Source organism: Lathamus discolor, chromosome 2 (assembly GCF_037157495.1).
Source record: "Lathamus discolor isolate bLatDis1 chromosome 2, bLatDis1.hap1, whole genome shotgun sequence".
Lineage (NCBI taxonomy): Eukaryota > Metazoa > Chordata > Aves > Psittaciformes > Psittacidae > Lathamus > Lathamus discolor.
The window spans coordinates 125,789,562-125,811,489 of NC_088885.1; the positions used below are offsets into that span (position 1 = coordinate 125,789,562).

At 41.5% G+C, this 21,928-nt stretch overlaps 1 protein-coding gene across 5 annotated transcripts in view; it reads left to right on the forward strand.

Moving 5' to 3' along the window:
* Positions 1-2,083: 2,083 nt before the first annotated feature.
* SULF1 (sulfatase 1) overlaps positions 2,084-21,928 on the forward strand; it is a 123,982-nt gene continuing 104,137 nt past the window's right edge. For 2 of the 5 annotated variants that reach the window (XM_065668410.1, XM_065668412.1), the window contains exons 1-3: positions 2,087-2,389; positions 3,666-3,758; positions 3,967-4,114. The gene's annotated coding sequence lies outside the window, so the exon portion shown is untranslated. Of the gene's footprint in view, positions 2,390-3,665; positions 3,759-3,966; positions 4,115-21,928 lie in introns of all 5 variants that reach the window. The other 3 variants (XM_065668409.1, XM_065668411.1, XM_065668414.1) reach the window with 2 other exon arrangements.

Consider the following 21,928-nt stretch of genomic DNA (forward strand, 5'->3'; position numbering starts at 1 on the left):
AAAGAAAATGCAAATGAGTTTAATAACGTCTCCAGGGTTTTCCAAGTGTGTAACTTTATCCAGCCTGCTTACAGACCACATTCTGCTAGAATAAAACAAAATCAAACCAAACCCTTGCCCTGAAGACGTAATTGGCAACATTATAAAGCTTACGATACCCCAGGGACAGTAGTTGCATCCCTACTTCACTACATATTATTGTCAAAAATATTGTTTAGCTGTTTATTTATTTGGAAGTAGCAGATTAAGGAGTAGTGTTTTAGTGAATATCCAATCTCTGTGAAAGCAGTTTCAATTTAACAGGCTGAAACAGACACTGTATCATCACTTTGGGGATTAATTTGAGCGAATGCAGTTGTGACTACAGTTTCTTCTTTTTCCTTTCTTCTCCAGGTCTGTTCTGATAACAACTAACTAGGCACAAACCACAGTTTTTTAATCTCACTTTTTATTAAGTATTCACTTTGCCACTAGTGATTTCAGAAATAGCTTTGTATAAGGTATTAAAGAACAAGTAAGCCAAATCAGCATTTGAAGACTCTCATATGGCTTTCATATAGCTGGGTAGAGTGTCTTTTCACAATTGCAAACCTTTCTTCAAGTTGGGTGTTAACACTTTTGGAGTAACTTTTAATGCCAAAACGATGTTCCTCCTTCTCAGTTCAAAGAAAACACAACATCTGTCATAATGTGAAATGTAGATTTAGTGCAAGTGTCAAGTCAGGCACTTGGTAATGAGGTAAAAACCCTTGAGATTTTAAGTCTCTCTTCCGTGCTATCATATTACAGGGAGGGGAAAGGAAAGAACTGTTTCTTTGGCATTTAGCAGCTTTTCTATGTCCCTTATCTATCCTTCCCGGACATCTTCTGTAAATTAGTGTATTTTTCCTGGCAGTGTCTCTGGGAGGGCAGAAGCTGTGATAATGCTGGCTTTGTGGCCGAGGGAAACTGAGGTACAAACCAGACACAGTCCAGACCTAACGAGGCACTGCCCAGAGCCCCCAGCCCCGGCTAGGGGTGGGTGGAGGATCGCGAGGGGAAGGGCAGTGAGCCTTAAACTCTCGGGCTGCACCCCGCAAGGGAAAGTCCGAGGGGGCGAGGCGGTGGCGGAAGCGGTTGGGCTGGGGGAAATCAACAGGCTGCTGCGACCGTTTCCCGGAGCGGGGTGAAGGGGGCGCGGGGACCCGGCCACCCGGCCCCGAGCTCGGTGCGGGGAGTCCGGTGCAGGGAGCCCAACGCGGGGAGCCCGGTGCCGAGCCCGGTGCGGGTAGGGGCGGTGTGGGAAGCCCGATGCCGAACCGCGTGCGGAGAGCTCGGTGCGGGAAGCCCGCTGCAGAGCCCGCTGCAGGGAGCCCGGTGCGGGGGGACCGGCGCGGAGCCGGGGCTGTGACAGCCGTGCCGCGGTGGCGGAGCGGCGGCAGCAGCCCCGGAGCGGTTGCGGGCGTGCTGTGGACACGCCGGGGAGCCCGGGAGTTTACACCAGGTGCGGGGAACCAACCGCGGGCTCGTGGGTTGGACTTGCAGGTATCTGGGCAGAACTAACAATATTTGCCCTTCGGATTTGCCCCCTTCTCCCCGCCTCTCCCCTGCCCGTTGGTTTTCCTGCAGGCTCCCTCCGCCGTTCCCCGGAAAGGTTGGAGGCGGCCACGGGGTAATCGCGGAACGGTAAAGAGCTGGGATTTCGGGAGGCAAATGTCACGTTGCGGTGCAAACGACTCCCAGATTAGCACTTTATCAGGATTTCCAACCTCATCTTTTATCTCTCTTAGGAAAGCGTCTCCCGGAGGAGATTGCCCTCAATAGACCCGCCATAAAAAAAAAAAAAAAAGAAAAAAAAAAAAGAAAATAAAAGAAAAAAAAGAGATTTTAGTGTTGCTCTTGTGCTTCTGTGCATCCCACTGTGAGGGGGTCCCAGTGGTCCCTTGGGAATACAAGGAGTTGTGAGAAGTAACACAACTGGCCACCAGACTAATCCACTCCCTCTACCTTCCTGCTAGTACCTCCCCCTTCTGCTCTTTTTTTCAATAGCAGCCCTTTCTCAAAATCTCAGGTTACTTTGCTGAAGAGTTCTCAGCCCTATAGTTTCTGCCCTTGTCTCTGCCTCCAGCTCCTTAAGAGCCACCCAGCCCCAGCGATTGGATTGGGCAGCCCGCCTTGACACACCACTGTGCCGAGTGCTTGAGGACGTGTTTCAACAGATGGTTGGGGTTAGTGTGTGTCATCACACTCGAGTGGGGATTAGGGGAGAGAGGCAGCCTTGCTGGAGCTGTGTGGTCTTCCCCAAGTGTGAGCTGCGAGCGAAAGAAGAACTACCTAGCTTTTGGGGAGAAGAGGGAGCAATCGTTTTCAGCAGCTCAGAGGGAAAAGTAAAACCCCACACTTTGGTCAGGTAAAGTAAAAGGCACCTCATGCCTCTTTTTTTTTTTTTTTTCCCTTTTTTCCCCCCTTTCTTTTCTTTTTTTTTTTTTCGCCTTTTTTTTTTTTTTCCCTCTTTTTCCTTCACGGATTTCAGAGGAATGCTAGCACAGCACACTTGTCAAAGCCAGTTGCTGCTGCCTTATCAATGCTGCTATTGTACGGCTGACAGATAACAGCGAGCACAGGCTGATGCTTGGCTGTCTTCATAGAGCTAACACTCTTAACGCGGCTAAGGTCACGCTTTTGAAGGTGTAGATTGGAAAATCTCCTCTGGAGAGGAGTATCCCAGCGCTGCGGGTGCCACCTCTGCCCCCCCCCCCCCCCCCTTTCTCCGGCTGGCGCTGCTCCGCTTCCCTTACATACGGGCTGCGCCGGGACCGCCGGCAACCGGGCCCGGGGGGGCTGCAGCGGGGGGCTGCTGGCTGCTGTCTCGGCGGGTATGAAATACCCCCCCCCCGTGTTTCCGTAAATCTGTGGAAACTGGTGGCCAGGCTCGGAAAGGATCGGGGCAGAGTATTTCCTAGGGCTGGAGGAGGATGCTTGAGCAGTGTGCAGCCTGTCTGGAGCTCAGCTGGGAGGCAGCCCGGAGTGTTTTTGAAAGTGCGTTTGAGATGTCTGTAAAGTTTGAAGACTCCTTTATAGAGACCTGGCTGGACTTCTGATGATCGGCATCGAGATAGTTTGGCTTACACATGGGCTTAAAGAGAAAACCAGTAAAGTAGGAAAAGGCAGGGTACAATGTAGTGCTGCTCTTGCAGCTGCGGCAGAGCAGATGGATGTAATTCATTTGCAGATCTGTTTGTGAAAGTTTTACAAGTCATTGAAAACTAAGTAGCATCACTATAATGGATCATTAAAGTCTCGCTATATTTGTAGATGCTAAACTTGCCATCTGAAGTAAGCAAAAATGTATGTTTAGGAAGGATGTCAGAAATGTAATTAGAAATTAGTTATGGAAGTACCCTGTTATCATTTTATTTAATTCTACTATTAAGTTCATTGATGTCAGGACCGTGGGAAGCCCAGCAAATTAACTATGAAGTCAGAAATGTTATCAGTAATTACAGTATGTTAGCCTATCAGAGAATTAAGATGTTCTGATTGTTTTACTCTAAGTGAACTAGACGGAGAAACTAGAGGATGGGTTATTCCCCCCCCCCCTTATTTTTAATAGAAGATATATTGTATATATATCTATTGTCTTCCTGTGCAGAGTAACAGAATTTGTTTCTTTCTCGCTATAACAGATCTTCACCCTGACTCTCAGATACCTGTGGTGCTTATGAATTATTGGCCTCTTACTTGTGAAAGAAATCTAACACTGTCCTCACCATTTACAGGTGAGATATTCTATAAATAATACTGTCTATAATGTGTTCTGAAATAAGATCTGCCTAGTAGGCTGAGGAAGGGGATTTATAGCTGGTGTTTTGTGATTTTGGCATTCAGCTGTGTAACACTGCCCATAAACTCATGTTTCAGGTTGCACATATATTTTTGCCTCAAACCAACATTTTTTAACTTTTTTTTTTTTTTTTTTTTGAGCAGGCTATTTGGCCCCTTTGCAGGTTGTTCTCAGCCTGTATTTTCAAACACACTGGTCAGTAGGAATGTGTCCTCAGAAGGGACCCACAGCAATTTGAAACAGAGAAATAGCTAAATCCCCACTATAACTGCATGATCAGACCAGAAGTATGTGAATACATTTGACTGTTTTGATTTTTCTCTTAGTTCACTCTTTCTCATTGTAAAAAGTGGTGGAAAGTTTTACAAGCTTGAAATTAAAAACAAAACCAAAGGAAACCCTCATTATGACTCTGCGTTAAAGCCTTGTATACTGGATTTCTCCTCTTCACTCTTCCCAGTGTGTCCTGTGAGAAGCCTAATCAGTTTCCTTGCACAGGGAAGCAAATCAAAGGTGCGGCAGTATGAGCTGCATAGCCTGCTGCTGTCACAGCCTGACTGAGTCGCATCCCTCGTGGTGGGTATTGTCAGATCACACATCAGCTGATCTATAAGAAAATGCATTTTTCAAGAAAGTGCATAGCTAACTACACACGCTCAACTTGTTATTGTTTTACTAGGAAAAAAACGAGTTTCTCCAGCACTGCCAGAAAATCCTGATGAGAAACTAGGAACAGCAAATCATGTTTTTCCTTCCTTTATAATGATGGGGCTGTTTAAAAGACAATGCCCACGGGGCAGTCCAGCTTCTTGTCAAAATGTAATCTACTGTTCCAGATGGTAAACATTCAAAGACATATTTATGGTGACTTCTACATACCTTCCTTTGACACTGGCTTTTTTTTCCCTGAGAGCACTTGTACTGGGTACACACATGAAGTTCCCATTAGCATCCTAGCAGCTGTAAAAATGTTCAGAACTCACAAAGATGTTACTCACAGTCAGATAAAAATAATCTGAGACAAAGATCTGAGACCAGTACAACCTCAGTAGATCTGCTCAAGGTAAAAAATTCCAGAGGTACAAAAAAGATCCATAAACTGCTGCATGAAAGCTGCAACACATTTTTGTTGCGGCTAATTCATCTTTGCTTGATACGGAATGCTGAACATACCAGGCATGTCTGTACTATCAACTGTGTTTGTGATGTGAGCGAATATGCACTAAACAAAAGCTGGTGGGTTTCTTTTTCCCCCAGCTAGTGAAGACTAGGTGGGGTACTGATTGTATCCATAGAGTTGTTTTCAAAGTGTCGCCTCTTTTATTCCTCTCCTGCTTTGAGCGCTGAGGTAGAGCCCAAGACAATGTTTTCCAGCCAGAATGTGTTCTGCCCTGAATTGACTTAATTATGTGTCAGTTTATTGCTTGTCAGGGGCTTCCTCTGCTTAGCACTTTATAATCGAGGTGGGTGAGCTTGTTCCATCATAATATGCAACTTCAATTTCTGCTGCTTGGCATGTCTCCTTGGCCTTTCATTGATTTTTGTCTCTGTTTCAGAGGGGGAAAAAATTAATTATGATTGGTGTAATTTTGCCTGAAAAAAACCTCCCTTGGTGAATTTCCAAACGACATGTAAATACATCTTCAAAAAGTAGGCTAAATGAGAGGTCGTTAGGGAAAAAAAGAAAGCATGTAGGAATCCAGAAGTATCCTAGAGATGGCAAGTATCAGTGTGAAAATTATTGTAACAGCTCTTGTTCCAATCAGGAACTGATAAAAATAGTATTAAAAATGTTGTGATGCTGGGGACAGGGTTTTGAAATGTGGAAGCCATTATAAAACCCACACTCAGTGGAAGTTACACAGCTATGGAAAATAGTATTTTGAAAGATCTGCAAATTCTGTTCTGACTAGACCACTTCATTGCAGGCTATTTTGACAGTTTGCAGTTTATTATCTAGCTTTGTTTAACTTACATACTGCGCTTAATGTTATATGCTTGTTCATTTGGGATCAGGAGTTTGAGCCTTGTGTAACAGGAGCACTTGGGGGAGGCTGGACACTTGTCACAGATGTCATTGGAGTCATGGGTTCCATGATTCCCTTAGCTTTAGAAAGTGCTTTGGGGGATTTGTGTTTGAGTGGGATGGCAGACTGATGCGATAACAATTGAGAAAGCTCCTTTCTGAGTGCCTTGAGAGCTGCAGTGTTCAATACAGAACGAGGGTCCCGTGACAACTCTGAGGTGACGCTGAAAGAATCCAATTAGTGGCCACTCATGCTGTTGATACTAGATCTCGCCTAAAACATTTCCACCATTACCACCCTCATTGTAATCCCATCCACGACACTGATAATGGGATCAAGAGTGTGTTTTCAGAACGCTGGTTTAAATTTTAACTGCTGTCTTCAGAGATTTTGAGGATATTAAATTAGAAGGCACTGAATAGCACAGCTCACAAGAGAGCTACGTGACACACGTGTCACCCGGTGGTTGTCTTTCTCATACTAGTTTCCTTCACCTCCACCACAGGTAGAGCTGCTCTGAGGCTCCAGATGAAGAAGGCGGGGTGTATGTACATAGCTAATAGTCCATGGAGCTGTGGCTGTCCCTGCACTACAGTTACCTGTAGACCTTGTCCCTCTGCAGCTACACAAGCGCAAAGCAGCGGGAGAAGTGAGTGGGAGGGGATACGATCCCCTTTGCTGTGCCTCAGTAGTGGCAGCAAGTCTGCCTGCCTTTCCCTGCAACAAATGCTAAATCATCTCTCTGCCTTCCCAGCTGGACCAGCAATGTAATATTCCCCACCACCGCCCTCTTTTTTTTTTTTGTCTTCCACTTTTCTTGCTCCAACACTGATTCACCATTTCCTTATGATCAGAGTGCAGTAACTCTGCTGCTCTTACGAAGTAGGGCACGTTCAACATTGTTGTGTGCTTGCAGAGGACGCTAAGTAGAAAGACTCAAAGCCTTCAACAGTGTCACCTCAAAATGCAACACAGTAATATATGAATTGCCAAGCCAGACACTTTCCAGCTGAATTAGCATATCTCAGTTATGTCAGCAGACTCTTTCTGAGAGCCCCTGCAAGGTCTTTGCTTTAGTATTGCTTGTTCATGCTCAAAAGTTGTTAACTGGTAAGAGTAATTCCATTTTAATTTTTTGAGTCTTAAGACTTTTATTTTCCAGGAAAACTAATACTTGTTTCATATTCTGGTTTATGCATTGCACATAGCAGATCTGTTATCAGTGGTTTCCCAGAACTCTAATTCCCACTTTCAGAGCCTGCTTAAAAGGTTTGGTAAGCCTTTGTTACTGTGTGTGCTCTATTAATGGTGGAACTCTGAGCCTTCCCAGCCTTAACCATCACTGGCTATTTGGTTACAGAGAAACATTTCTGGACTAGTTGACCTTTTCACCCAAGATTTTATCATGACCTTCTTAAAATTTTGTTTCAATTTATTTTATAGCAAAAATTAACTTACAATTGACTGTAATTCCACACTGTAATTTTTATAGCTCCCTGCAAAGTTGGTAATATTGCTGGAACTCCAAACAAAAATGTTCCCATTCACCAATTTTATCACAGACTAGTGTGATGATGCCATCATTGTGTTCTTGCAGATTTCTAGATGTGGTACCATGCTATGGAAACCTAGACTGTTTTGTAGATCAGTGCTAGATTATCTACAGAATGTTTCATGGAGTTTCCAAATGGAAGCAAAATACTGAAAGTCAATAATTTTGTCGTATTAAAAAATCTCTCTGGATGCTGTCTGAATGTAATTATGACACTGCATGTTGCCATTTCTCAGTGGTGTAACTCTAACCCATCTTAGTAAGGAGAGGAGCTGCTCCACAGCAGCTGTATTTTTGTGGTGCTTCACAGGAGGTGAATGCTGTTTGGAAAGCCTACAGAGAAGATGGGGAAGCTTTTGGCACTAGAGTTCTGGAGAATAAATGTAACAGGGAGCTGAACATAGGGATTGTTTTTCTCAAAAGCATCCATAAAAACAGAACAGTGGTCTGTTCCAGTATTGTAATTGCAGTGTGCCAAGATGTTCATTATTCTAGTATGTGCACTGTTTTGTCTGTTTTCACTTAAAAACAGAAAAATGTGTTACCAAGCCCATAAATGTCTGTAGAACTGCCAACTCTCCTGACTTTTATCAGTAGTCTCATGATATCTAGCCTCCTTTGTAAAGCTCCAAGTGTTAGAGTCAAGATATAACGTGAGAAGTTCAGATCTCTCCTTTCTGTGTTGTTTTTTTTTTTTTAAATCTAATCCTTCTGGTTGCTGGGGAAGCTTCACTTACACGCAGCTCCAGAAATGTGAAGGCAACTAACGAAAATCCCAAATCTCGCTATGTAAATGCACACAGACTTTGTGAATAAGGTGGATTTGTTTATGCCAGCCTGGCAGTTGGGAAAAAACCAAAATAACCCTTTTTTTCCTAAACAAGGTTTGCCATAATGAGCTCCTCCCAAAATTCCTGATAACTCCCATTTTTGTTAAAAAGGTCTTACTGCAACAGAGGGTGAGGATCCTTGACTCCTCTCAGCCAGTGGAATGGCGTGCTGCCCTGGAGAAACCCATTCTTGATCCTCCAGCCTTCTGCCTCCAGCCGTGTGTTCCCATCTCCTCCCTCGTGCCAGGCTTGGCTCTTGGCTGATCTGGCATGCTGAATGAGCCCACCACAGCAGCAGGAAGCTGCACTGGCTGTCTGCTGAGTGAGGTGGTTCAGGTCAGCAAGTGGACAAAGGGTCCACATGGTACCAGGGAAACAGTTGGAGCTGGTGGCTTGGGGTGAGGGGTAGAAATGTGACAACCCTTTCAGGGGAGTGTGAGCTGTAAGATCACTCAGCTACAAGGTGACACCTCACCCTGTGAACCAGGGCACTGTGTGCATGTACAGGAGGTGTGATAATAGACGTGCAATAATGTGCCAGTGTCACCATGAACAGAAGGCTAAATGCGCACTTTCAATGAAAGCCTATCTGTTGCTTATGGAGAGGATGGCTGCAGTGTCATTCAGAATATGGAAGGGCCCTGAATACTGTTTCTGACTTTTAAAATCAACAAATAGGCTGTGGGGAGAAAGGAAGAAACACAAGTGCCCACTGAACTGCCGCCTTAAGGTAAATGAGATTCTGAAATGGGATCTAGTCTGGAGAGCCAAGGCACTTGAGGTGTCCCTGGGTCTTAAATACTTACAGAGCAGCTTCCTAAAGGCATGTTCTGTCTCTGATCAATGAAGGGAGTCCCTCTGAAGACCTCCAGGCATTGCAGTTGGGGAGGCAGGATATCCAAGAGGAAATCTTCAAAGGCACCTGCATCTTTTAGTTGCACATGTAGGGATGGAGCTTACCCACTTGCTTTAAAAGGATTGCTAAGGAGCTTAAGCTGGAGGGACTTGATATCATCTTGAGTTTGTTGCTTGGCCCACGGATCAACAATGCAATGATAAACACTGTCTATTTGAACAGCTGTGATGTAATTCCTACACAGCCCTTTAAGGTGTCTCCTATACTTTCCACAGGAGAAAGCATGAAGCAGGTCTTTCATTTGAACAGCAGAAGCTGCAATTCACTCAAATAGACTAGGATGCTCCTTTTAGATTAAATGTAATTGTGGTACTGACTGTGGAAATTGAGCACTGCACTCCAAAGTGTCATGTTACAGTGCTGGGTTATGCCAACAAGAAAAATGCGTAGCCTTTTCTTATTAGTTTATACAATTTTCTTTTCCTAACTTATATAATTTAAGTTACAGTAAAGCATTTTAAAAATCACCCACTGTTGTTCCTATAAGGAATGTCTCAAAGGCCTGTGGGTCAAATAATGCTTAGGGTGATCAGAGATTTTGGTGCCTGGAAGCATTAAAGGTGTAGTGTGGAATAATGGATGACCTTACAGGGGTATGATATTGAAAGAATGGAAGACATAATTGCAAAAGATTCAGTAGCAATGTTACTGGATTTAGCCATGCTAAATCTTTTAACGATTATCTCCCATTGACTTGACTGCCTCAGGGCATGCCAGTCACAAATCAGAGAACAGTAATGCAATAGTAAACTGAATATGCTGTAAATAGTCAGCATAGTGATACCTTTTAGCTATCGCTTTTTCCAAGGACTGAAAGAATGCCAACAGTGGGAGATTTTAGAATCATACTTGGGCTTTGGTATCTTAGCATCAATAAAGAAAGAAGTATGCATTCAGCCAACCTTTGTAGCAATTTTTAGCAAAGTTTCTTTTAATGTCATTCTCTACTATTTCATTGAAGAGAATAGCTGTAATACCTGAATTCCTGAATGTATCCCTAGTAAAGCACACATGAATTTACCTTGTTGTTATCTAGTCTGCATCTAAAGCCAATTTATGAACTGAGACTGTAACACTATCTGCTTGGCCAACATTGTGTCGGATTTAGGCAGCATTACCATAGTTAGACCAATAAAAATGTTGTGAAGATAACACAAGTTAATCTGCCTGGCATTCCAGTAGTTTCTTTTATCTCTATATCAGTAGAGGGTTGGCATTTCTTATCTCACTGTAAACTTCAGTCCGTTGCCGGTATATAGGCCCACAGAGGGAGGCTTCCTGTGCTCTACTGCTCTGCAACTCAACTCCTAAGTGTGAAAGACCAATGAGTTAGGTTTTTTTGTTTCCTTATGCTTGGTATGGAGAATTCCCCTAAAGCTTGGATTTTCTGAAGTGCAGAAGGGTAAAATGAAGAGACTTTGAGGTATGCATAGTCAGCCATCACCAGGCTTCTCAAGAAAATAACAAATAGTTCAAAGATGTGCAGCCACAAAAAGACATTGAAACAGGTCCATCCCTTTTTTTAGGGCTTTTCCATCCTATGCAGCTAATACCCAATTTTCCTTTTCACTAAATTGCTCTGCAAACTTCTCTTCACAAATTATGCAACTTTTTGCACCTCAGCAACTTGTGAAGGGTTTGAGGTGTAGTATAACCGTATCTCAAGAAATAGATCTGTGTTACAGATACTTGTTTTGGGTCTTGAGTACCATGGCTAACTTTAACATAAAAAAGAATTCTATCAACTTCTGTGAATCCTTTAGAGTGGAGAATACTTGGCAGCATGGTCTGCAAAAGCCACGTAAAACAAGGGCACAGATAGATAAAACTGAAGTCCATGCTGTCTTGGACAGTGACATTGTGAGCCATATCTTTACATTGTCCATTTTGAGGAACCCTGTCTACCTTGTATTTATGCCTGGAGAATTCACTGCTCCTCCTGGCAGCTGTACAGCATGGGTAATGTGAGAATATCTTGTTATTTTGTGTGTTCCTCATTTTGTGTGCCATGTAAGAGTCCTTAATTGTTGTCAGAACCCACAGGATTATTGGAGAGAATCATGTGCCAAGAAGCTTGAACATATTCCTGTGCTGAGTGAGTTCTGCAGTCATACTCAGGAGTACACCTACCACGCTGCTGACTTTCTGTAATTTTTCCCTTTGGGTACTGGTTCAAAGTTGCTTTGAATAAAGCTGTTTTCTGCATACTATGGACTGTTTACTGAGGTCATTGAAACAAGCATCAGCAACTCCAATTGGGATGAGTGATGCTGCTGCTCTGACCTGCCTGCTTCACTCCTCTGCTGGAGATTACTAATGGAGTGCATGCGCACACCTCAGGAGCTCCAGTGCAAAGTCCATTGCAGAGCAAATTTGAATTTGCCACAATGATACTTGCCCTTCTGTCTCAGACAGTTCAGATAATGAGCAACAGCGATTCAGCCATTCTACATTTGCTGCACTAATACAGCCCAATATTGAAGCCTGAACTATGACACTATTGCTATCACAACAGTGGAAGAGATACAGACATGTGGAGCACCAGAGTGTTGAATTTGGTAGCTATTTGAACTATTCACTGGTTTTTTAGTCTCCAGCCACCTACAGCTGCCAGAACTGCCACTCTTCCCTGCTTGCAGTTGAAGAATATGCTGGATTCAGTTTGGAGTCAATCTCAGGATGCATGTAATTATGGGCCCGGAGTTTTTCAAGTCTTACCTTACTGCCGAACAACTCATCTTTAGAAAAAATGTTTAAGTGAGAGCCTAACACAGGGCAGAGCAGTTCTCCCAGAATGCCTCACCTCTCTCTTCCAGACACCTTGTTGTGTCACATCTGGTATGATACGAGGAGCCCATGTCTCAGCCCTTATCTTCAAAGCTCTGTGTGGGCCACTCTCGTTGTTTGAAGAAGCTCTTTGTCTCGCTTCATCATGAATCATTGACATCCACACTTAATAGAAACAATGTGACTGAACAATGGAAGATGAAAATTCAGGTGGGCAATAAACTGCCATGCTGGCACTACAGATACAGGCATCGCAAATGAGTCTGAGTGTCAACTTCTAATAAGCAACTTCTAAAACAGAGTAGGAGTCTGAATCATGACTGATATATCTCCCAAAGGAATGTAGACCAGATTTGGCAAGCAGAGGATGAAAATAAAATGCACTTTCTCCCTGTCTCAGGGCATTTCAGTGTGCTTCTTACACATATCTATCGATCCATCCACATACTAGTGTGCTCAAATGTATACTTTTCTTCCAGGAGAAATTCTGAGTGTGCTATTGCATCATCAAACATTTCTAAGATACCTCTAGCTGCTGCAATGGACATGGGGAAGTGGTAGTGTCAAAGAGGAGCTAATCTGTTTCCTCAGTAGTCTGGAAATGACATACCTGGAGACCTTAATTTTCAGCTTACTTTTTTGGATGAATTTTTTTTCTCCCTTAGAAGCCTCATGTAAAACAAAAATCTTCTGTTTTGGTCAAACTGTATATGCCATGGTAACTGTTCACTTTAAGTACACGTACGTAGAAGTACACTGGATGGGAGATTACCTTAGGTACCACATATGACATAATTTGCAAAGGCTAAAGGTATTATTTCTCTTTTGCTGTTTCTTATGCATCCTTCATGTTTTTCCCTGTTTTGTATACAGTACACGAACTGTTTTCCATTCACACCTTTATCTTTTGATTCTCCTACTTTAAGATCTTGTGTTCAATGCTGTCAGGAAACTGCTTTAAGTAAGTGTGGAGTGATGTGGAATAGTTTTAATGAAAGCCAAAAGAATGTGAACTTAATCTTTTTCATAGGAAGTTTTGTTCTATTCTTTCCTGTGCCCTGCTTAAACACATTAGCCTTTTTTGACCTTTTCCTTGATGAAGGTTAAGTGGGAAATATCTTGGCTGCAGCCTTTCCAGCTTAACCAGAAAGACTTTCCATGGTTCATGTTTACTTTCCCTGCTAAGGGCATTCATTTTTCCTGAATCAAAACTGTTAAACTGGGTTTTCAGAGAGAAATTAATAGCTTGTGGCAATGATGATGAAGTGTAAAGCCATCCTCTGTCATGTCTCCAGCTCTATTTTGCTAGTAATGATTTTGCCAGTCCTCTTGCTAAAGATTAACAAATCTCAGGAACAAATATGTTTGGGTAATGGGTTCCTCCCAAGCATCTTCTTTATTGGCAGTAAGATCAAATGTAGAGAATTGCTACATCTGCAATTTATGAATACTGAGTGCATTGCTTCTGCAAAAACCTAGAAATGTTGCCATGTTTTCCATCTCTATCTGGGCATCTTCTGCGTCTCTGTAACATACACAGAGTGAGACTAGCTCTTGGCTGGTGAGGCGTCTGCTCTCGGTTCTTGGTGCGCTCACTCCAAAATGTTTTGGCGGTCTCCCTGTAAGAGTTTCAGAGACAACAGGATCTATGCCCTCAGGACACTGCTGCTTCTATTGGAAAAGCTGTTGTGTTCTTCAGTTACCACACCCTTGAGAGAAGAGGTAGGTCTGAACCTCTCTCTTGCCCCCAGTCCCAGTCATAACCATTACAGAATTTTGCAGTTTGGGATGTTTCCATTTGTTGTGCCACAGCAAACTGTGCTCCATGGAGCTTTGTTATGAGGGACACCACAATGTGCAGAGATAGTGTGAGAGCTGAATGTGTAGTGCAGGGCAAAAACCAGCCATTCTCTAGCCTCATATTTAATTTTGGTTTCGTTCCCAATTTAATCGAGTCACTTCTAGCTCCCACAAAACACAATCATATGATTATCACTGTGTTCTTCCATAAATAATCTGAATTCAAGTAAATTCTTTATCCCTCTGTCAAGAATAAGGAAAGCCACCCTTTCCTGTGAAGAAAAAAAATCTTAAAACAGGGTTTTCATAAACATATTAAACATTTCATATACTCACAGAATGATCACTGGAAAATTAACTTTGGAAGGGAACTCAGGAGGTCGTAGGTCCTACTCAAACTAGGTTCAGCTATGAGATAAGATCCAGTCCTTCAGGGCTTTGCCCAGTTGGATCTTGAAAATCCCAGAAGAGGGAGAGTGCACAATGTCTTGGGCAATGTGCTCTGCTATTTGATTTGGTCACGAGGAGATGTAGAACAACTATTTCTCGAAAACATGTTCACTTGGGATAGTCCTCTTGTGGGTTTGACCAGGTCTGTCACAAAAGACAGTTTTAAGATCTCCTTCAAAGAATCTCTTTCAAATTCAATGTGTTTCTGCGCAGCCCAACTAAACAGAGTGTTGAAAAGTATTACTTAAAACATACAGGCTAAAACCGTGTAAGATTTTTATTTTGAGTTTAGACTTTATGTCAGTTATGAATTTTTATAAGAAGTTTGAGAGGACTTTAATGGAACTTTGTGAGTCCTGAAATAACTAGATCAATTTCAGACCGCAGCCCACAGTCTAGAGCCCTGAAAACAACCTTTACAGTTTTGCATTTCTCATCACTGAACATTCAATTCATTCAATGCCAAGCATTTAATTGGAGCACATTACATATACCAGATTCTGGTAGTATTCTAGGAAATATAATTTTAGTTTCACCTGTCATAATTTTGGGTAAAAAGTATCTACATCACTTTTTTTTTTTTTTTTTGTGAAAATATTGTTTGGCATGTAAGAGAGATCAACTACCAATTCATATATTATGCAAGTGATGTGACCACCTGTACCATTCAGCTAGTTCATGAATACTGAGAGTGGAATACTTATTTCCTGAATCTCTGTTCACATCTGGGATATCTTTGTCAGAGTTCCAATGTGAGGAAATTCAGAGAAAGTAACTTTCATGGATTTTTCTAGGGTTGCAGTAAAGGGGAAAACTTGTTTCTGATACTTGTTTATAAGGTTTAGCATTGAAAATAACCTAAACTTCAGTAACATTTATTTCATAAAATCTGGTTACTGTCTTGCTATTTTTGATGTTTTCACTGAATTGAGTTTCTAGCAAGCATGGCCTGATTCAGATTTTACCCATGCTTCTTCACTATCCATCATCTTGTAGCTACTCATAGGTAACCAATATGTGATAGCAGTCATCATCACGAACATGTAAATATCTCTGCAACTAATGGCTTGTCTGCAATGGCATTTATTGACTTTTTAAATCAGTCCAGGCCTGCTTGAATAAATATATTGAAACATGGTCAGCATTCCTCAGACAAAAGGAACATTAGACCCACACCAGCTTTGCGTCTGTGTGGTAAATATACTCCTATAGAACAGACGTGTGTGACCACTCTAATCTAGAGGATGTTTCTAATTTCTTTGGTAGTCCTCTTTCAACCCAAGAGCTTTGCCCATGTAATGGTTGAGGACCTCCTAGAACCTCCTCAAGAAAATGAGTTGTCTGTTCCTGTGCATAGAAAGTTAAGACACCAAGACCCTGAGAAGGCAGAAGTTTCCTTCTTGCTAGCTGCTTAGGTCTAATCTTTGCATAACAGGGCAATGGGTCTGAAATGTAGTCTTGGAATCCTCACTTGCAGCTTGGAGCCTCAACACAAATCTTTTTTTCTGCACTGATTCATGATCTCTGATGCCTTGGAGAGATTTCAGAATCACTCCTCCCAGCTGTTGCTCTGTTAATCTGGAGATTACAAATAAAACTGAATGTGCTCCACAGCATCTCCTTAACTACTCTGCATCTTGATGTAAATTGAAGTAGCCATTTTTCAATGGAAGTTAATATGCGGGCTACAAACAATAAGTACTCTTGATGAGGAGCTCTCCCATCAAGACAGATCTCCCATTCTGCTGTCTATGTTAGAGGATCAATTATCTTGGCCAGAGATGGGGGTATAGAAAATGGGACAGCTGGATGAACTGACTTCTTAATTTAACAGAGTATGAATTTCCAGAATTGTGCGTGAGGATCTTGAGTTTTACTGGTGTTTTCATATTGTGTTATTTATCCTTTATACAGTGATATTAAGGCAAGACTGCTGATATCAATTACCCAGCTTCTACATTTCAGGAAGAGTTAACAGCGTACAATACAAAATCTGCATGAAAGAGTGTAGGCCCAAGTTTTAAGACCTAAAATCGCTTTTATGACTGAGAGTTTTCACGGTCCTTCATATTGCTGGAGAAACTCAGAAGATATATGCTTAAAAAAAAAAACTCCTTGAAAAGGAGACTTAATATAGCTGAAGCTTGACTCTAATCTAATTTAGATTTTGTGAGTAAGACATAGAAAAAAAACTGTCTTAGGAAGAACTAGCTCTACCATTATGTTTTAATAAGGGAAGTGAATGCTTGTTCTGTGTGTGCCTGTAGACAACAGAAGTAAATCCCTGTACACATAGCTAGAGTATTTCACTTGTTTTTCACTTTGTTGGTCATATTTTACTTCAGGAGTTGCCTATTTTTCAGTTTATTATGAGCATATTGATTAGTATGTAGAATCAGTGCAAACTATAACTCCCAGCCAATCCACAAGTTCTTTTGCCTCCATCTTTAATCCAGCTATATCAGTATGGTAAGATAAACTTTCAACAAAGGAAGATTTTTCCTTGAGGAACAAAATTTACTATCGTTACATATTATGTAATGTACTGAGGATGCAAAATAGCTACGGGAGGACTGACAAGTCACCTTTTCGACTGATAAAAATATCTTCCAACTGATTACTAAAGCCATGTTGCTTAAGGATAATGGTGTAATAGATACAAATTCATCCCACAATTCCTTTAACCTCAGTAAATGTATTACAAATGTTTAGTGTCTATTGTGGTAACATAAAGCAGAAGTCATAATTAGTCTAAACAAAACAAATACATAGGAGAGTTTTTAAGTGTGTTTCCAATTTAAAAAAAAAATTTCTCATAGATTTGCCTTTTTTTTTTTTTATTTCACATCTTGAATCAGACATGAGCAAATCTGTTTGTGTGTGTGTGTTTTCCCCGAAGCACTGAGAAGCATGTCGTGTGAGAATTATCTTTTACAGTCACAGTCATGCTGCTATTTGATCACATGGAAAAAAAAAAAAAGAAGGTAGGGGGAATTGAAAGCTCAACAGAACTGCTTAAATGAGTTCAAACTTCAGTGGTGCTGCAGCCCTTAACAGAAGGCAGAGCTCAGTTGTGCCTGTGGAATGGTTCCACATTGCTAAAAAAACCCCACCAAACCAAACAAAAAAACCCAACCCAAAAAACCACCAAACAAAAAAACATTTTAAAAGCATTGATATTAACAACACAACATAAAAGATTTATGACTTATAATTCTTTTTCTTTCTGTCTTTTTCAGTATCTTGTGCATTCTCCAAATCAAAGAGGCAGTTTCCAGCAAGTAGCCTTCCTTCCCTCCTTCCTTGCCTTCACATTTTTCACTTTCTAAATTCCTCCTTAAATATTTAAATTAAGGTCGTCTTGCTTTTTGATTCATTGATTGTAGTGACATTGTTCTCTATGTTCAGAAGGCAAGGAGTAAGCAGGTTTCAAGTCACAGTGACTTTGTTATTTTAAGTCCTGAAATATAGGAAAGCCTGCTTTACAAAACCCCTGAGTTATTTTTCTGTCTGAAGCAGCCTTGTCTGTTGTGTTTCTTGCTAAAAAAAAAAAACAAAAAACACCCCCAAAAACCAAAAGGGCTATGTTTGGTTGTATAAAAAACATAAAAGTCTGCCATAACAGTATGGCAAAGGGAGATGCTGTATTATATCAACTAAGAAAGCGCACACATAATTGAGGGCTTATTAACCCTCATCAAGTCACATCTAGAGAAATTTCTTGCTCCACCTCCTCCTTCATGTATTTTGAGTATCAGTTAACACTTTAAGTGTATTTTGTGGCTGCCGAAGTCTCCCACGTACCTAAACTAACATAGATATTCTTTTAAATGTAAATTATTTTTTATTCTCCCACAATTGGTAGCAGAAACACAGGAATACTTCACACCCTGAGACGTTATAAAAGTTGACATAGAAGTTAGTTTTGAGGAATAAGTGCCTCTCAGGTTCAGTCTGTTACAAGAAGATTCTGCCACCTTTTTGGTCTTTCCAAAATCAGTCATATTTTTTTCCACTTTTCTCAGTGATTAATTCCATTGGAATAATGATAATGGAAATATCCCTGAAGCCTATACTTCCATTCAATTGGCATTCATTGACACATTTACCAAATCAAACTAATTCTACAATCATAGAATGGTTTGTGTTGAAAAAGGCATTAAGGATCATCTAGTTCCAACCTCCATAACATTGGCAGGAATACCTTTCACTAGGCCAGGTTGCTCAAAGCCCTGTCCAGCCTGACTTTAAACACTTCCAGGGATGGGGCATCCACAACTTCTCTGGGCAACCTGTGCCAGCCCCTCACTACCCTCAGAGTAAATAATTCCTTCCTTATATCTAACTGAAATCTACCCTTCTTCAGGGCAGACACCGATCCTATCACTACATGCCCTTGTAAAAATTCCCTCTGCAGATTTCTAATAGGCCACCTTTAGGTATTGGAAAGCTGCTATAAGGTCCCCCTGGAGCCTTCTCCTCTCCAGGCTCAACAAGCCCAACCCTCTCAACCTGTGTTCATATGGGAGGTACTCCAGCCCCCTGATCATCTTCACGGCTCTTCTCTGGATGTGCTCCAACAGGTGCATGTCTTTCTTATGTTGGGGGTCCCAGAGCTGGACACAGTACTGCAGATGAGGTCTCACGGGAGCAGAGTAGAGGGGCAGGATCACCTCCTTCGACCTGCTGGTCACGCTCCTTTTGATGCAGCCCAGGGTACGGTTGGCTTTCTGGGCTGTGAGTGCACACTGCCGGCTCATGTTGAGCTTTTCATCAACCAGCATCCCCAAGTCTTTCTCCTCTGGGTTGCTCTTGAATCTATTCTTCACCCAGCCTATATTTCTTCTTGGGATTGTGTGGACTTAAGGACAGGAGTATGAACTTGACCTTGTTGAACTTCATGAGGTTCCCAGGGGCCCACCTCTCAAGCCTGTCAAAGTACCTCTGGATGGAATCCCTTCCCTCCAGCGTATCAACTGAATCACACAGCTTGGTGTTGTTGGCAGACTTGCTGAGGGTGCACTCAATCCCACTGTCCATGTCAGCAACAAATATGTTGAACAGCACCAATTCCAACACTGACCTTCGAGGAACACCACTCATCACTGGTCTCCACTCGGACATTGAGCCATTGACAGCAACTCTTTGAGTGCAACCATCTAGCCAATTCCTTCTCTGTTGAGTGGTACATCCATCAAATCCATGTCTGTCCAATTCAGACACAAGGATATCTTCCAATTCAGATACAAGAATTGTCAAACGCTTTGCAGAAATCCAGATAAATTATATCAGTTGCCCTTCCCTTTATCCACCAAGGCTGTAACCCTTTTGGTTAAATAAAAGTTGGAAAAATTGCAAGTTAAAGTGCCTTGTTGTGTCAGAGCTGATCTGAATCTTCTTTATACATTTAGATTATTATATTTGTATTGTCTGCTACTTCGGCTTTATGATTTTTTTACTTTACTTAATGGTCAAAGTTTTAATTTGGTTTCTTTAAGTTTAGAAATTAGAAGCAGAATTTTCTCTTTGTTATTTTGAAGTATAAGAGTTGTGTCCAGTTTTGTCACTAGATAGCTACCTAAGCACTTGGAAGCAGACCTAAATCCTATAGCAAATGTATTTTTACTATGTAGCAAAACAGACTGCTGCATCAGGCTGACACATTTTTCCAAATGGAGAATAAAATACTATGGTAAGTTTTTAGTCATATCCACCAAAGTCATGGCAAAAAATTAAATGAGCACAATCTGTTGTCTCAGAAAAAAAATATTTGTATAATTTAATTTTATTTAATTTAAGGGTTTTGCTCATGGATATTGTTAAAAGCAATATTGCACACTTCAAGAAGCTGACACCAAGAAGTTTACTTCTTCATTGTTTCACCCAGAAATTGGGGGAAGGCATCATTTTGTGATTGGTGTAGAATTGCCCCTAGCATGTCCAGTATATTGACAATGGAAGCTCTCTTAGCAAGGAATCTTTAGCAGTGAGTAATAGAAGCCCTTTAGAAACTGAGAAACTGAGATAATCCTGCTGAGTTTGAATATATAAAAGCATATGAGATCACTTTTAAACATTACTGTTTTGCAAATAGAAATAGAGGTTGTATTGATCTGCATAGGCTCATCCACTTTTTTTAAACAATAGATGTTTTGATTGTTACGGCAATAGTGCTGAATGAGTGGTTAAGTCAGTAATGTTTGTAAGTTGCTGGCATTTGGTGCCTTTTACTGCTCTGACTTCTGAATCTATTATGAGCAAGATGATGGCATGATAACAGTGCCAGGCAGCAGGAGAGCTCTGTGTATGCTGGAGCTCCCTTATGTGTCAGTAATGGAACTTCAGTTCTGAGAAATATTATGATATCTCCTTATTCAGAAATACTTTTTACAGTTCCTACTGAAGGCAATGAGAAATACAAGGTCAGAGGAGAATGAAACATTCAGATAAATTGCAGTTCTTCAGACTAGTCCGCAATCATTCTGAGTAAATGGTCCAGCAAAAAAGTATTGGATAATTGGAACTGGATTCTCTTGTCCATTTATTGGTATTTGTGAAGTTATTTACCTAAGCATTTTCCAAGTAATTCTGTTTTCAGTGACTTACAACTGCAACCATCTTGCACTTGTAACTTGTGTTTATAATATTTAAACCCTGGAAACACAAAAGCACTTTATGCACACATTTTTGAGTTCTCCACTGGAATAAAGTTGTTTCTGAGTGAAACAGGAAGCTGCTGCATAGGGACATTCTTTATACAGTGTTGGTCTGAGTAAGTAATGGACATGTCTCTGGCTCAGTCTGTAGAAAGATGCGGGTCTAGTATTTTCCTATTTCCTGAAAGAACTCCCTTCTGCCATGAAATTGAGAATGTAAATTCAGGACTGACTCAGAGATGGAGTGAATCACATGCAACACTCCCCACAGTCTCTCGGGTCTTCCTTGGAGGCTTTGTGACTGTGTTTCTTTTGTGAATTTAAATCAGATGATTGCAGCCCCAGGGCATGGTAACAGTCATGTATTACCACTTCTGGAATGATTTGGAAAACTCTTTGTCACTAGTATGTCCCAGGTATGGAAAAAAGCTCTGCACCCTAACCCTCTTATTTTATTGGTTATCTGTGTTATGTAGGAAGGATTTCTCTCACTGTCACACGTACACCTACACTCCCGAAAATTCCCAAATGATACACCATCCAGCAGCATCTAAACACCTGCTGTTCAAAGGCAAAGCAGTAAATACTAATCTTGCATTACAGCATGCTGTAAGCCTTCCTCGTTGTGGGATGCTGTTAAGTATCCATCTGTATCACAAGATAGAAATGTGTTGTGGCAAGGTTCCTGACAAAGGCTGTATTCAGAATTTAGGTAGTAAATGGTGCACAGAAACCTGAAGAAGAAAAATGAAATAAAGACAAAAAAATTAAAACGCTTCTTTAAATACAGCAACATTTAAAGGAAGTAATGGTGTTTTTTTTTCCATAGGGTAAATTTATGGCATAACTTCCTCCTTAATGTTATAGGATCGTAGAATAGTTAGGGTTGGAAAGGACCTTAAGTTCATCTAGTTCCAACCCCCCTGCCATGGGCAAGGGCATCTCACCCCAGACCATGTCACCCAAGGCTCTGTCCAACCTGGCCTTGAACATTGCCAAGGACTGAGCATTTTCTGTTTCTTTGTGCAGCCCATTCCGGTGCCTCACCACCCTCACGTTAAAGAACTTCTTCCTTGTATCTAACCTG